The 14,989-nt window shown below is 52.3% G+C and overlaps 1 protein-coding gene across 1 annotated transcript in view; it reads left to right on the top strand.

The window, feature by feature from the left end:
• The first annotated feature begins 9,839 nt into the window (after positions 1 to 9,839).
• RELT (RELT TNF receptor) overlaps positions 9,840 to 14,989 on the top strand; it is a 61,868-nt gene continuing 56,718 nt past the window's right edge. Inside the window, exon 1 of the mRNA XM_077341208.1 lies at positions 9,840 to 9,984. The gene's annotated coding sequence lies outside the window, so the exon portion shown is untranslated. The remainder of the gene's footprint in view (positions 9,985 to 14,989) is intronic.

Here is a 14,989-nt window from a genome sequence, read left to right as displayed (position 1 = left end):
ATCCTCTGTGAATTTCTCTAATCCCCTTTCAAGCTATCTAGGCCAGCGGCATCACACGAAAAATTATGACAATGAGTGGTGCGAATTAGTTGTGCGAAAGTACTTTCTTCGGCCTTTCCTCAGTCTGTCAGCCGGTCTCCGCTCTCATGTTAAGATATTTATAAATGATTTGGATTTGGAAGAGGGATTGGAGGGGAGTACCCTGCTCTGGTTCGGCCTCACTTGGAGTCTTGTGTTCAGTTTTGGGCACCCCAATTGAAGAGGGATGGAGTGTGTCCAGAGGAGGGCAACCAAGAGGGTGATGGGTTTGGAGACCAAGACGTAGGAGGAAAGGTTGGGGGAGCGTGGTCTGTTTAGCCTGGAGAGGAGGCGACTGAGAGGGGATCTGAGAACCACCTTCAAGTATTTAAAAGGCTGCCATGTGGAGGATGGAGCAGAGTTGTTCTCTCTTGCCCCAGAGGGATGGACCAGAACCAACGGGATGAAATTAATGCCAAAGAAATTCTGTCTAAACCTCCGGAAGAAGTTCCTGATAGTCAGAGTGGGTCCTCAGTGGAACAGGCTTCCTCGGGAGGTGGTGGCTTCTCCACCTTTGGAGGTTTTTAAACAGAGGCTGGAGAGCCATCTGACGGAGAGGCTGATTCTGGGAAGGTTCAAGGGGTTGGCAGGTGACAGTGGGTGAGCAAGAGGGTGGTGAGTGTCCTGCCTAGTGCAGGGGGTTGGACTAGATGACCCAGGAGGTCCCTTCCAACTCTATTTTCTCCACCCCTTTTCCAATGCCTTTTTGGGACAGTGGTGTCCACCCTCCTTGTTTTGCTGACCTGTGAACTCTGGTGATGCCGTTTGGGGCACATTTTGAAACAGTGCCTAGCCCTTTCCACCAAACCCGGAGGTGGGCTGTGCCTCTGCACACTGCTGCCTACAGCTCTCCTCTTCCCTCCATGACTCCCTGTGGCTTTCTTTTAAACATTTGGAAGGAGGAATAACAGGGTAGAGCCTGGAGAAAGCACCTGTCCTTCCCATTCGGGCGACAGTTCTTCACAAGTTCTCCGATCGTCCACGGGAGCCCTTTCCGTGGAGAGCCCTGTCCCGGTTTGCTGCGTGGTGCATGAAAGATACCTGTGCATGACCAAAGGCACGGTTCCCCAGGTCCAGGACTGAGCCACCAAATCAGAACCGTTTCCCGGACTCCGCCCAATGGGGGACAGAACCAGAGTGTGGTTCTGATTCATCAGTCAGCTCAGAGGCTGACGCAGTGGCAGACACGCTACGCCTGTTGTTTTGTTGGCAGCTTTCGCGCGGATAACACATCACTTGGGGGCAGGCAGGCCAATACAAATCCGTTTGCCCTTGTGGTGTCACTCCCTGGCCAGCGATCACTCTGCCTCTTTCTGGTGGAGATTTATTCAAGGCGTGAGCTTTCGAGTGCAAGCACCCTTCGTCAGAAGGGTGCTTGCACTCGAAAGCTCACGCCTTGAATAAGTCTTTGTTGGTCTTAAAGGTGCTCCAGGACTCTGATTTTTATTGTGCCACTTCAGACCAACACGGCTACTCATTTGACTCTTTCCGGTGGGTGTTTCTACTGCAGTGGCCCACAGCTCGCGTGCTGCAAATAAAGGCACATATTGCCCCCCCTGTACAGATTAAACTCCTCGAACCTCCCGACTGTCGATACGAATTTCAGGGCAGGTTTTTATCAACCTGTTTAAGTTTCCACCGGCCTCCCCAGGGGCACCCCAGACCCTGTGGCAAGTTAGAACTCTCATGGCAGTCTTCAAGCAAAGGTTGGATGCACACTTTTCTTGGATGCTTTAGGATGCTCAGGGCTGATCCTGCGTTGAGCAGGGGGTTGGACTAGATGGCCTGTATGTCCCCTTCCAACTCTAGGATTCTATGATTCTAGTTCAGCGGTGGAATAGGCTGCCTAAGGAGGTGGTGAGCTCCCCCTCACTGGCAGTCTTCAAGCAAAGGTTGGATGCACACTTTCCTTGGATGCTTTAGGATGCTTAGGGCTGATCCTGCATTGAGCAGGGGGTTGGACTAGATGGCCTCTATGGCCCCTTCCAACTCTATGATTCTGTGATTCTAGTTCAGCGGTGGAATAGGCTGCCTAAGGAGGTGGTGAGCTCCCCCTCACTGGCAGTCTTCAAGCAAAGGTTGGATACACACTTTTCTTGGATGCTTTAGGATGCTTAGGGCTGATTCTGTGTAGAGCAGGGGGTTGGACTAGATGGCCTCTATGGCCCCTTCCAACTCTATGGTTCTATGAAAGGCGACAGAAAAAACAGGGTAGAACAAAAACAATCCCTCTGCCCAATTATTACCTGTCTCAGCAAGACGTTACGGTGATTATTCCAGGGTGTGGGGCGTTGTTTTTGTTTTTATTTTGCCGGTTTGTTTTCCTCGACAGTCCTGCGGGTTCTTCTGTCATTAAAGGCCACGGTTATCAGAAGCCGGCGTGGAGGTGTATGCTCTTTGCTCGTGGTCGAGAAGCAATGTGCCCGCTCGGCTCAAACTTAGTGGCGCCCGACCGAGGGAGAGGGAGCCTCACTCCCGGCATGTGACGGAGGAAGCTTTGACTCCTGAAACCTCATACCCCCAAAATCTCGTTTGTCTCCAAGCTGCAACTGGACCCGAATGTGGCGGCGTTCCAGAAAGCCCCCCTGAAAGGAAAAGGGGTGCTGAAGAGCTGTTATATACTGTAAGGGGGTCTTGAACACTTGGGAAATGTGTCCATGCGCAGTGCTCCCAGTTCATAGAATCATAGAATCCTAGAGTTGGAAGGGGCCATACAGGCCACCTAATCCAACCCCCTGCTCAACGCAGGATCAGCCCTAAGCATCCTAAAGCCGATGCACCTGTGTGCACCTGTGTGCGCTGCACCTGTGTGCAGTGGAAAAGAGCAAGAGTCCGGTAGCACCTTATGGACTAACAAAATTTGCAGCAGGGGAAGGAGATTTTGTAAGTCAGTGACTCACAACGGATTCTCCTCTGCTACAAATGTTGTTAGTCTTGAGGGTGCTGCCGGACTCTTGCTCCTGTCTGTGTACAGGGCGCGCGCACGGCCGCCGAACAATGCTTGTGGGATGCTCAGTTCCACTTAGGTCACAATGTAGGCAGAAATGCCTGGATCTGCGTACAGAAGGCGGGGTGAATTTGGAGCCACATCAAATGCAGTGCATGTACTTCCAGTCTTGTGTGCACAGTCCCTGATTTCGCCAGGCAGCTGGTTCCTAAAACATTTCTCCTGCCTCCCTCCCTCGCTGCCATGATTGGGATAGCTCAGGTAAGACTGATCTCATCAGATCTCGGAAGCCAAGCAAGGGGAGAGCCGCTGAGGACTTGATCGGGGAATTTGGGCCTGCAAGAGGACGAAGCCTTCCACACCGAAATGTGCTCGCCCGCCTGAGCCTCCGGGGAGGGCGGTATATAAGTATGATAAATAAATAAAAATAAAATAAATAAATTTGCTGGTACGTATCCGAATCACGGGGAAATGGTTCTGCCTTTTGGGGTCTTCCCCTGCAGGTGTCCTAAAGAAGAGAAGAAGAGAGTTCCACAGAATCAAAACAGCCGGCCCCATCTAGTCCAGCATGTCCTTTTTCACAGTGGCCAGCCGGCTGCCCTCAGAAGGCCACACCACCACAGGAACACCTCTCCTCCTGTTGTGGCTCTCTAGCAAATGGTATTGAGAGGTGTACTGCCCCTGCACATGGAAGTTCTATTTAGCCTTTATGGCTCAGTTGATACACCCCTCCTTCATGAACGTGCCTAACCTAAGCTAGACATTTGCTTTGTACCTTTACATCCTGATACCCTTCCTTGTTACACCCCTTCTGTCTTCTCAACTGGGCCTATTCTGCACCCAATAGATAATGCACTTTCAACACACTTTCAAAGTAGATTTTCCTGTTCCGCACAGGGAAATCCAGCTGCCGAAGCACATCGAAAATGCATTATCCTATGGGTGCGGAATGGGCCCAGGATATATAGGCTCGAGGCTGTTCTTTCCTGCTTGTCTCTGGCAAAGGGAAGCTGTGACTTTCCAAGGCTTTAAACCCAAGACGTCTTGCTGGGCTGTTAAGGACCTGAATCGAGCTCAGCCAGTAGATATTTCCTTATGAGTTCCGGAAGACACCATGTCTTCTGTCTGTCTTTACTGTCCATCGATGCATTACGAGCTCCCATGTTCTATTTTGGGAGAGTCCACCCCACCTGTAGCTTTACTGAAACTTTTATGTTGTTGGCCCTTGGTCATTCGTTGTCCTAATCTGACCCCCCTCCTCATAGCTCTCCTTCGTAGGGAAGCTCCTCCAAGCCTTAACACCGGGTTTTGCGAAAACCTGGGATTTCTTGATTTTTATATCTATTTTAAATGTGTTCAACATTTATCGGGTGATAGGATCAGGTATCATCCTTTCGACCCACCCCTCTCTTCCCAAAATAACCAAGGATGGGCCTGGGGGGTGGGTGGGAAGGGGAGGGGCCCCAGGTGGGCATGTCCTCAATTCTGCTTCCCAACCATATTCTGCACGATCGCACCACTCATGGGGTTTCCCAAAGCTTAAGAATCATTTCAGGGGTTTGCTCAAAGGTAAAAAAGTTGGGAAAGGCTCCCTTAACTTATTTTAATGGACAGTGAAGAAGATGAAGTCAATCAGATCTTTAGCGGCCAATCAGAATTCCTTCTGGGAGGGGAAATCTCCAACTGGACCCGCCCACTTTCAAACAATACTTGGTAGGGAATCTCTGGTTTGCCCAGTCTGTTTTTATTCCTTCTATTTTCTGTGGCCTGCAAGGCCATGTGCAGACTTTTCATTTCCCTTGCGCCAACTCTGCAAAGTAGGCAAGGCTAAGAATGAGTGGACTGAAGAAGTGACCGTGACTCACAAAAATGCCTTGTTGTTGTTGTTAGGGGCGAAGTCGTGTCCGACCCGTCACGACCGCATGGACAATGATCCTCCAGGCCTTCCTGTCCTCTACCATTCCTCAAAGTCCATTTAGGCTTGCACCGACTGCTTCAGTGACTCCATCCAGCCACCTCATTCTCTGTCGTCCCCTTCTTCTTTTGCCCTCGATCGCTCCCAGCATTAGGCTCTTCTCCAGGGAGTCCTTCCTTCTCATGAGGTGGCCAAAGTATTTGAGTTTCATCTTCAGGATCTGGCCTTCTAAGGAGCAGGCAGGGCTGATCTCCTCTAGGACTGACCGGTTTGTTCGCCTTGCTGTCCAAGGGACCCGCAAGAGTCTTCTCCAGTTCAAAAGCCTCAATTCTTTGACGCTCGGCCTTCCTTATGGTTCAACTTTCGCAGCCATACATTGCAACTGGGAAGACCATAGCCTTGATTAAATGCACTTTTGTTGGCAGGGTGATGTCTCTGCTTTTTAGGATGCTGTCTAGATATGCATACTTTCCTCCCCAGGAGCAAGCGTCTTTTAATTTCTTTGCTGCAGTCCCCATCTGCAGTGATTTTGGAGCCCAGGAAAATAAAATCTGTCACTACCTCCATTTCTTCCCCATCTATTTGCCAGGAATTGAGAGGACCGTATGCCATGATCTTCATTTTCTTGATGTTGAGTTTCAAGCCAACTTTTGCACTCTCCTCCTTCACCTGCATCAACAGGCTCTTTAGTTCCTCTTCACTTTCTGCCATTAGAGTGGTATCACCTGCATATCTGAGGTTGTTGATATTTCTCCCTGCAATCTTGATCCAAATTTGTGACTCCTCTAATCCCGCCTTTCTCATGATGTGCTCCGCATACAAGTTAAATAGGCAAGGCGACAGTATACAGCCTTGCCGAACTCCTTTCTCAATTTTGAACCAATCAGTGATTCCATGTTCAGTCCTCACTGTTGCTTCTTGACCTGCATATAAATTTCTCAAGAGACAAATAAGATGCTCTGGTATTCCCATCTCTTTAAGAACTTGCAACAATTTGTTGTGCTCCACACAATCAAAGGCTTTAGCACAGTCAATGAAGCAGAAGTAGATGTTCTTCTGGAACTCCCTAGCTTTCTCCATGATCCAGCGAATGTTAGCAATTTGATCTCTAGTTCCTCTGCCTTTTCCAAATCCTGCCTGTACTTCTGGAAGTTCTCGGTCCACATATTGCTGGAGCCTAGCTTGTAGGATTTTGAGCATAACTTTGCTAGCACGAGAAATGAGTGCAATGGTGCGGTAGTTTGAATGCCTACCTTGCCACAAATTTTGTTTGTTTTGAAGGAGCTCTTGGACTCTTTTCTACTGACCAGCCTGCTATCACCGAGCAAGCTTCATCATTGACTGGGAATTCAAACTCAGAGCTGAGACCAGCCTGAAGGTGACTGAGAAAGTGGGCATTGCTCTTGCAGAGGGCTGGAGTTTCCTCCATTCTGCAGGGGGTTGGACTAGATGACCTTGGAGGTCCCTTTCAACTCCATGATTCTATGAGGATCTCGGAGCACATCCCAGCCCTGGGCATGTAGGGTGGCCTCATAACCCCATGCTCTCGCTGGCCTCTTCAAAACCAAGCACAGGAAGAACCCTACAGGATCACAGAACGATAAGTTGGAGGCCCACAAACCACGTCGGAAGGCACCACAAATCCCGCGCAAAAGCCGCTGGGGAATAATATTTGCCTCAGGATTCTCGCCTGCCTCTTGAAAGCCCCAACTGACTGTCAAGGGAGCCTAATCTGTCCAGGCAGCTGCCAGAAGCTTCCCGGGGGGCGATTGTTGGAGCACTCCACTTTTGAACAGGCATCAACAACTCTGCTAGAGGAAAACACCAGGCCAGAGGGGGGGGGGCGTTAATAACTTGGTAAGTGGGCCAGTAATCACAGGCTGTATTGATATGGAATTTCGGTTAGCCCTGCAGCGTTGATTTGAGGTCTGGCTGTCTAGAGAACAACCCTGCGTCTGTTGACAAAACAACAGGCACCTTGAGGTGGGTGGCTTTCCAAAAATTGAAGCCGCTTGGCACGCCACGGTCACATCGGGGTGGCCTGAAAAGAAAAGCAGGGGAGAATTCACATCTGGGTGGCCTGAAAAAAACAAGGGAGAATTCATATCTGGATGTCCTGAAAAAGAAGACAGGGGACGAATCACATCTGGATGGCGTGAAAAAGAAACCCGGGGAGGACTCACATCTGGATGGCGTGAAAAAGTATGTGAGCTGCTCAGGCTTAATCCTGCAACAGCTCATCATCACATTCAGCAGGTAGCTGACACCTAGCCATAAGACCAGCACTTTTCCTTTTACCTTGCAGCTCTGCTCTAAGCCTGCACCTCCACCTTTCTAACGCTGCAGGTGATCCTGGAGGGCTGGAAACAGGCGGGAGTGACTCTGTGCAAGCTCTTGGATGTAAGTCTTGGCCTGCTTCCTCCTCCTGTTCCTGTTTGTCGGATTCGGCTGTCCTCAGCACAGGCTGTGAGTCCAGGAGGAAGAGGAGAAGCACTGGGAGGGCTGGCCTGCAAGACTTAGAGGGATATTTGGGGTCGCCTTGCCTCATGCCCACATGGAACAGCCAAGGCAAGGCTTGCTGATGCTCACCAAGGCAGCATGTTTATAAATTCTGGACATGAAATTCTATGAACATGTTCACTACGGAACGGAGAAGGTAGCAGGAAATTACCGCGTGCGTTAGTCCCCAAAGTCCTGTGAGCTTAGAACTGGTCCCCAACCCAAGAGGTTTTGAGAAACACGGAATTAGGGAATTCGGTGATATGGTGAGCTACAACTCAGCTGACTTTCAAAAGAAATTAAAGGAAGGAAGGAAGGAAGGAAGGAAGGAAGGAAGGAAGGAAGGAAGGAAGGAAGGAAGGAAGGAAGGAAGGAAGGAAGGAAAATATAGAGAGAAGGAAGGAAGGAAGGAAGGAAGGAAGGAAGGAAGGAAGGAAGGAAAATATAGAGAGAAGGAAGGAAGGAAGGGGAGAAAGAGACAGAGGGAGACAGAGGAAGGAAGGAAGAGACAGAGGGAGACAGGAAGGAAGGAAGGAAGGAAGGAAGGAAGGAAGGAAGGAAGGAAGGAAGGAAGGAAGGAAGGAAGGAAGGAAGGAAGGAAGGAAGGGGAGAGACAGAGGGAGACAGGAAAGAAGGAAGGAAGGAAGGGGGGAAGGGGGAAAGGAGGAAGAGAGGGAGGGAGGGAGGGAGAAGGAAGAAGGAAGGAAGGTTGGCTTATCAAGGACTATTACCCATGATGGCTAAACTGAACCTCCATGTTCCTAGGCAGTCTACCAACAGATACCAAGGGCCGACCTCCTCACTGTCTTCATTCTTACGAGCTTTCTGGAGGGCTCTTCTTTCGGAAGCAGGCTACCGGACGAGACGGTTGATCCAGTTCCTCGAGGCCCTTCTTGCCCGTTCAGTGCTTGTTTGTTTTCAGTTATGTGGGTCATTCGGCAGCCGGGAAAGATATTCCTATCCCGGTGCAAGGAAACGGGGCCGACGCAGTATGGAGCCCATGGTTTGTACAAAACACTCTCCCCCTACTGCATCCGTGCTTGTGACCGCTGACCTTTCCCACAGAGAAGCGCAGGAGTCCCAGGATGCACAGCCCAGCTTGCTCTAGAGGGGACCCCACCGTGCCCATAAGCCGTGGGAAGGGACTGGATTTCCACCCCAAATGCCAGCTCTGGGTCTGGCCGTATTGCTCTGAGTCCCCCCACTGATAAAAGAGGGGGCTGGATTTTAAGCTTTGAACAACAGCTCCGGAAAGGAGGCCAGGCTGAGTCAGGACCGAGGGGAGACGGCGAACCAGAACTGGGTGTTGTGGGTGCCTTAATTGGCAAGCCCGACCCACCTCGTCTGCCCCAGAGCCTTTTGGCTTTGCCTTCACGCTCTGAGGTTTGGGGTGTGGGCGCTCCGTTTTGTTTTCGTGTTTGTTTACTGGTTGCTCCTTCAGCTTGTTTGTCGGTTGCGCGGCTGAGCTCAGAGTCCGGTTAATATCTGGGCGGGGAGCCTGTTTGTGCGGAGCCCACGGTCAGGACCCGCCAAAATACCCGCCCAAAATACGTTCCGTTGGCCCGTTTAATTTGGGGGCAACAAGAGAACCAGAGAGGCGGCCTGCAATCTCACGCCCACCCTAAGTGCCTCCCCTGTCTAGTGAGTGGCTGTGGGTAAATTAGCAGAACCTACCTCACAGGGATGTTGTGAGTGATGACGGGAGAACACAACAAGCCCGTGCTTCCATGTGCTCCCTGGAGGAAGGTTTGACTCTTGAATGAGGACTCTTGAAGTTCCTTCGCCTTGCTCACCTGGGAGAGGCTGAGTGGTAGAGCATGCATAAGGTCCCAGGTTCGATCCCCGGCATCTCCAGTCAAAAGGACCAAGCAGAAGAGGATGGGAAAGACCTGAGACCCTGTGTATGTTGGGATGGGAAAGACCTGAGACCCTGTGTATGTTGGGATGTGAGACCCTGTGTATGTTGGGATGGGAAAGACCTGAGACCCTGTATGTTTTGGGAATAGCTGTGGCTCAGTGGCAGAGCCTCTGCTTGGCCTGCAGAAGGTCCCAGGTTCAATGCTGCATGTTAGCGGAATATCTTCATGATGGCTCCCGTTTCATTGTCTGAAGGGGGACTGCCCACGAATCAAACTTTGCACAAATCACAACTTTGATGCTCCTAAACGGGCCATTGGACTCAGATTTTGGTCTGCACGGAGAGGCGTCAACGAAAATCCGGACTATCCCGCTGCTCCCAACATCCGCCAGCAGGTGGCGCTGCGGAGGCAAAGGTCTTTTTCTCCAGACTGGCCGCAAGGCGGCTCGGCCGGAGGGGCGGGGCTCTGGAACGTGGGAGCCGCCTCTGCCTGTGACGCCACAATGGTGGGCGTGCCCAGCCCATTGTGATGCGGCGGCGGGGGGCGTGGCCCGGGCGAGCTCGGCTACTTTTCCCGGCCGGCCGGCCGCCCTTTCATTCATTCAATCATCTCTCCGTCCGTCGCTCATTCATCCCGCGGTGGGGCTGCAGGCGGGCGCCGGCTCCGGAGGAAACACCTGCGGACAGGTAAGGACCAGGCTCTCTCACGGTGCCCCTGCCCGCCCTCTGCGGCTGGGGTCGGTCGGGCGGTTGCTGCTGCGGGGCTCCTTTCTTTCTGGCACGGTTGTCTTGCTGGCTGGGGTCGCCCTACTTGGGGTTTCTTAGGGGGGATTTTTGCAGATGGCGTCTCCCCTCCGCACGCCAGCCTTGCAGGGTAGGCTAGGCGGAGAGAGAGGAAGACCTGGCTCCAGCCCCGCGAGGAGGATTTGAACCCACTCCTTGGCGCGCCTAGGCTGACCCTCTGGCTCCGTAGAAAGCTGTAGCCTCCGGGAGATTTGGGGCGGGGGTCTGTAATGGCATAGATCTCTCACCCGCCCGCCCCCTTCCCCGCAATCTGTTCCTCTTCCTCACGTGGATTTGAGTTGCGATTCCGGGAGATCTCCAGGCCCTGCCTGGAAGTTAGCAACCGTAGTTTATTACGGGGCAGGCTCTGATTGAGCGATTCGGCTCCCGCGGGTCCCTTTGCGGGTCAATGGATTCAACCCGTCCGGACTCGACTGGCTTCCAGGAGCCGCCATCCCCCTTGTTTGTCTTCTGGTCCTTAATAGCAGACTGCCCCTGTACAGGGAGGCTCTACTCAGTTGCACAGTTTTTAAGTGGCTCTAATCTTGTTTCAAAGTCTGCATCCTTCTCTGCCTCGTGGTGTAATGAGGAAAAGAGCAAAGGATCCGAATCTGGTGAGCCGGGTTTGAGTCCCCACTTCTCCACATGCAGCCGGCTGGGTGACCTTGGGCCTGGCACGGTTCTCTTGGAGCTGTTCCCAAAGAGCAGTTCTTGTACAGCTCTCTCAGTTTATCCACCTCCTGGGGTGGTTGTAGTGGGGAGAGGAAAGGACTTTGGGAGTCCTTCAAGCAGTGGAGAGCGAGGTTTAAAAGCCCCCCACCTCTTCTATCTCGTACCAATAAGGCTACTGTCCAAAACCATGCTGGGTCCCTGGTCCTGTATCTCAGCCAAGGGGCCAGGAGCCTTCTCCTTCCTCCAAGCCGCCCGTGATTTCGTGGTCCAGACGGATCTCACCCACAAACCGCTCCTCTCCCGTTCAGTCTGTTCAGTCGCATCTGCGGAGTTCTCGGCTTAACAGCTTTCCATTCAAGGACGCTCCGGCTCAAGGGGCGGCCGGTGCTTCCGAGGCCAAACGAAGGTGCCAACCAGCAGGTAGCGTGGCAGCCGGGTGGCGTTGAGGGTGGGCAAGTGCATCAGAACTACTCCGCAGTTATTGGGGAGGGGGCTGCTCTCTGGTGCCTTTCCTTGCAAACTGGCTCGAGTGGTGCCTGCCTGCCGAAGATGGGGAGGGGAAGAGCCTATCTCCCCCCCCCCCCCACGGATGCAGGTTTCCTTGCGGGGAACAGGGTGACCTTTCTGGAAGCAGAAGCAGCTGGCCTCTTGTGCCACCTGAGATTGTATTTCTGTCCGTATCTAAAGGGATTGCTGTGCACTGGAGGGGGAATCATAGAATCCTAGAGTGGGAAGGGGCCATAGAGCCCATCTAGTCCAACCCCCTGCTCAACGCAGGATCAGCGCAAAGCATCCTAAAGCAAGCGGCTCCCATGAAAATTCTCCCTCCTGCCCGACTGTGAAAGGGGCAGCAAACCTTTGACCACTACCGGGCATGTTGATATTCCCAAATATTCCCAAAAAGTACAGTGCCTGCTTCAGGTCCAAAGCCGGTTTAAAGAGAGGGCCGGCCGTGAAAAAAGTGGGGGTCAATCTGATAGTTGCGGGTGCCTTACAGTTCAAGAATTAGATCTTGAGAGTTCAGCAGGATCGGCGCTGGCTGGTATTTCGACCAAGGCCTCTGAGGGATATCAGGGTCGCTATGCAGAGGTGGGCAATGCCCAAAGCACCTCTGTAGGTCTGCTGCCCTCACTTGGGTGGGCCCGGCTAGGGTGAACTCAAAAGACTGAATGGAGCCAGCCCTGGTTAGGCCTTGGAGGAATGAGAACCGTAGGGGTGGCCAAAAGGTGGCTCTCCCGATGTCCATGGACTACAATACCCATGAGCCCCTGCCGCTGGCAGGGGCTCATGCGTATTGTAGTCCATGGACATCGGGAGAGTCGCCGTTTGGCCACCCCTACAGGGTCGCTATAATTCAGGTGCACTTGGGCTGCAATTATCCACTGCTGCTATCTCGTTTTTAAGGAGGTCCTCTTACCCTCAAAGGTCTTCTTTGGAGTAAAGGCGGTGATTTAGTTGCATTGGCAGGTACAGCTTGCTGCCCGATTCCTTGCCCCTAGCCAGCCACGGAGAATTCATTCCTTTATAGCTCTCTCTGGCACCTACAGAGCTATTAAAGGAAGCTGCAGAGGAGAAGGCCGTGTGTCAGCCGGTAGGCATCGATACTAGATGGAACCTCCACATCCAGTGGCAGGATATCTCTGAATATCAGTGCACTGCGGAAGTTCAGTTCTGTTTGACGCTATTTAGCTGGCCGTTAAATGTGAGAAAGGTGGAGTTAATGATGAATGTGCAGGGTGTTTATCCTAATCTAAATCTGGATTTTTCTCTTGCCTCCCCACCTCCCCCAACCCGGCAGACTCCATACTGCGTTGAGTTTTCCCCTTAAAATAACTTAGCTGATGCCTCAAACCCCGCCCCCCAGACCCTGCAGTTGCTTATTAATAGCAACAACTAACCAACTTGGAATGGGAGAGAAAGAAATTACTTTTCGGGTGCTCAGGGCTCCTGATGTTAAACCGGCCTAACGTTTATTTTTAGACGCGCCGAAAATATCCCCTCTGACTGGCACGGATTCGTATTACACAGCGATGCATTGTCTTGTTACCTGGCTCCGGCCAGGAGTGAATATTTATGGCCAGGCAGGGTCAGTCCTATGTCCATCCTCAGCTTGGCCCCTGTGCTAATTCAAGAGACCCACCGGATCACCTTTGAGAGTCCCAGAATCCTGGGCCCAGCTTTGGATAGTCAAATATTTCCAGGCCGTCCTCATGAAGTATAAACCCAGCAGCTCTTTTGCAGCTAGCACTTGGAGGTGCAGTGCCTCTGACTGTGGAGGTTCTATTGACTTTCTCCTGGCAAATGCCTGTAAGCCCAGAAGGTAAAGAGAGGGGGGATCATTTGATGGAGCCCTTGAGCAGAATACCACGCATGGTTCGGGCCACAGGAGGGAACGCCCCCCCCCCCTCAATCCAGTGGCGGGCAGTTCCACATCCTTGCCGGTTGTGTGAGCAGGCGTGTCCCGGTTTGGGGTGCTGCCGCATCGCCAGGGCTGTGTGATGAATGCTCCTCCATCAACGGAATTGGCACAGCTCCCGTTCCATCTGGTTATGCGGAGGAATAATTGGGTTTTGGGTGCTCTAGGCTGGAGCAGAAAGAGTTCTTCTTAGGTTCAAATAAGATTACGGTGGAGTAATAATTGCCCGCCAATTCCTCCTGCCAGCCAGCTGTTCTGCAGAAAGGCCCTTGATGGAGGAAGCGGGGGTCACCTTCGCTGGACGTTTCCCTGGGATGTTTTCTGAGTTGGCGCTGAGCTACGCAGTTGTGATCTCCTGCCAACTTAATCGGTGCTTAAAAGAATTTAGCCGAGGGTAGCCAGCTCTCTCCCCGCCCTCCGGTGGGGAATTACGGGTTAGGGTCAACCGATCCAGGTTGAGAAACTCCTGGAGATATGAGAAAGGAGCCTGGGGAGGGCAGGGATTGCAGTGGGGTATGATAACCACCCTCCCAAGCAGCCCTTATCTCCAGGGGAATCTGGAGATGAGCTGTAATTTCAGGAGATCCCCAAGCCCCAGCTGGAGGGTGGCATCCCTAGTAAAAAGCCATAGAGGGAGGATGGTCCTTGTGGTCTGGCCTCAGCCAAACGCCCACCATCCAGCAGGCCCTGCAGAACTCAATGAGCTCTGACACGGCCCATGTCTCTTCTAGAAGCTCCTTCCACCATGTTGGGGCCAGGGACGAGAAGGCCTGTTCGAGACCAGGTGGATTTCTCTTGGGCCCGGGTCCACTAATCTGTTGGTGGAACATAATGCTCTTTGGGGGGGTTTATTTGGAGAGGTGGTCCCTCATTGTGTACTGTACCACATGCACTAAAGGTGTGAAAGCACCTAATTGTGTGTGTTGCACCACACACTGCACCCCTTGGTTGCGTGATCTAAGTTTGTGGTCCTCATAGTACGCAATCCAATTCTCCACTCCTGTACTGTACTGTTAGGAACGTTTATGACTTGCACAGTAATTAGCCGTACGGTCCAAAAAGTGTCCGGATCCGTGCAAGACGCCTGTTTTGCTTGCTCAATTGACAATTTGGTCCTGCCCTTCTGCAGGGGAGCTGAGGGTAGTGCGCTAGGATTGTCCCTTTTCCACAGAAACCTTCTGCACAACCCTGTGAGGTAGGCTAGGCTGAAGGATCCTGCTTGGCCTGAAGAGAGCCAGGAGGCCTCAGAGCAGAGTAGGAATTCTGTTTCTCCGCGCAGCGGTGTGGTCCTGGCAGGGATCACAAAAAAAGATGCTCAGGAGGAGGGAGGGGCACCAAAACCTCAGGGCAAAAAGGAGCGACAGCTGAAAAGAGCAAAAAAGAAAGACAAAAGAAAAGTTCAACGAAGTGGGGGAAACTAAGGGGGGTTTGAAGCCCACCCTGTTTGTGCACAATGCTTGGATCGTGAAATCTTCACTGTACTCTCCTCCTGTTGCTTGGGGCCTAACAGGAAAAGCCAGCGTGGTATTCATAGAACAGTCACAGAGTTGGGACTCACAAGGCCATCTAGTCCAACCCCCTGCAGAATGCAGGGAGGTCACAACTACCTGCCCACCCACACTGACCCCAATTCCATGCCCAGGTGATGTGCTCAGGGGTAGTCAAACTGTGGCCCTCCAGATGTCCATGGACTACAATTCCCAGAAGCCCCTGCCAGCATTCGCTGGCAGGGGCTTCTGGGAATTGTAGTCCATGGACATCTGGAGGGCCGCAGTTTGACTACCCCTGGCTTAGAATGTTGGATTTGGGAGAGCCAGGTTC

The sequence above is a fragment of the Paroedura picta genome, chromosome 6 (assembly GCF_049243985.1).
Source record: "Paroedura picta isolate Pp20150507F chromosome 6, Ppicta_v3.0, whole genome shotgun sequence".
Taxonomy (NCBI): Eukaryota; Metazoa; Chordata; class Lepidosauria; order Squamata; family Gekkonidae; genus Paroedura; species Paroedura picta.
The sequence above is the reverse complement of the archived record's forward strand: the minus strand, read 5'-3'. Positions and strand labels throughout refer to the sequence as shown.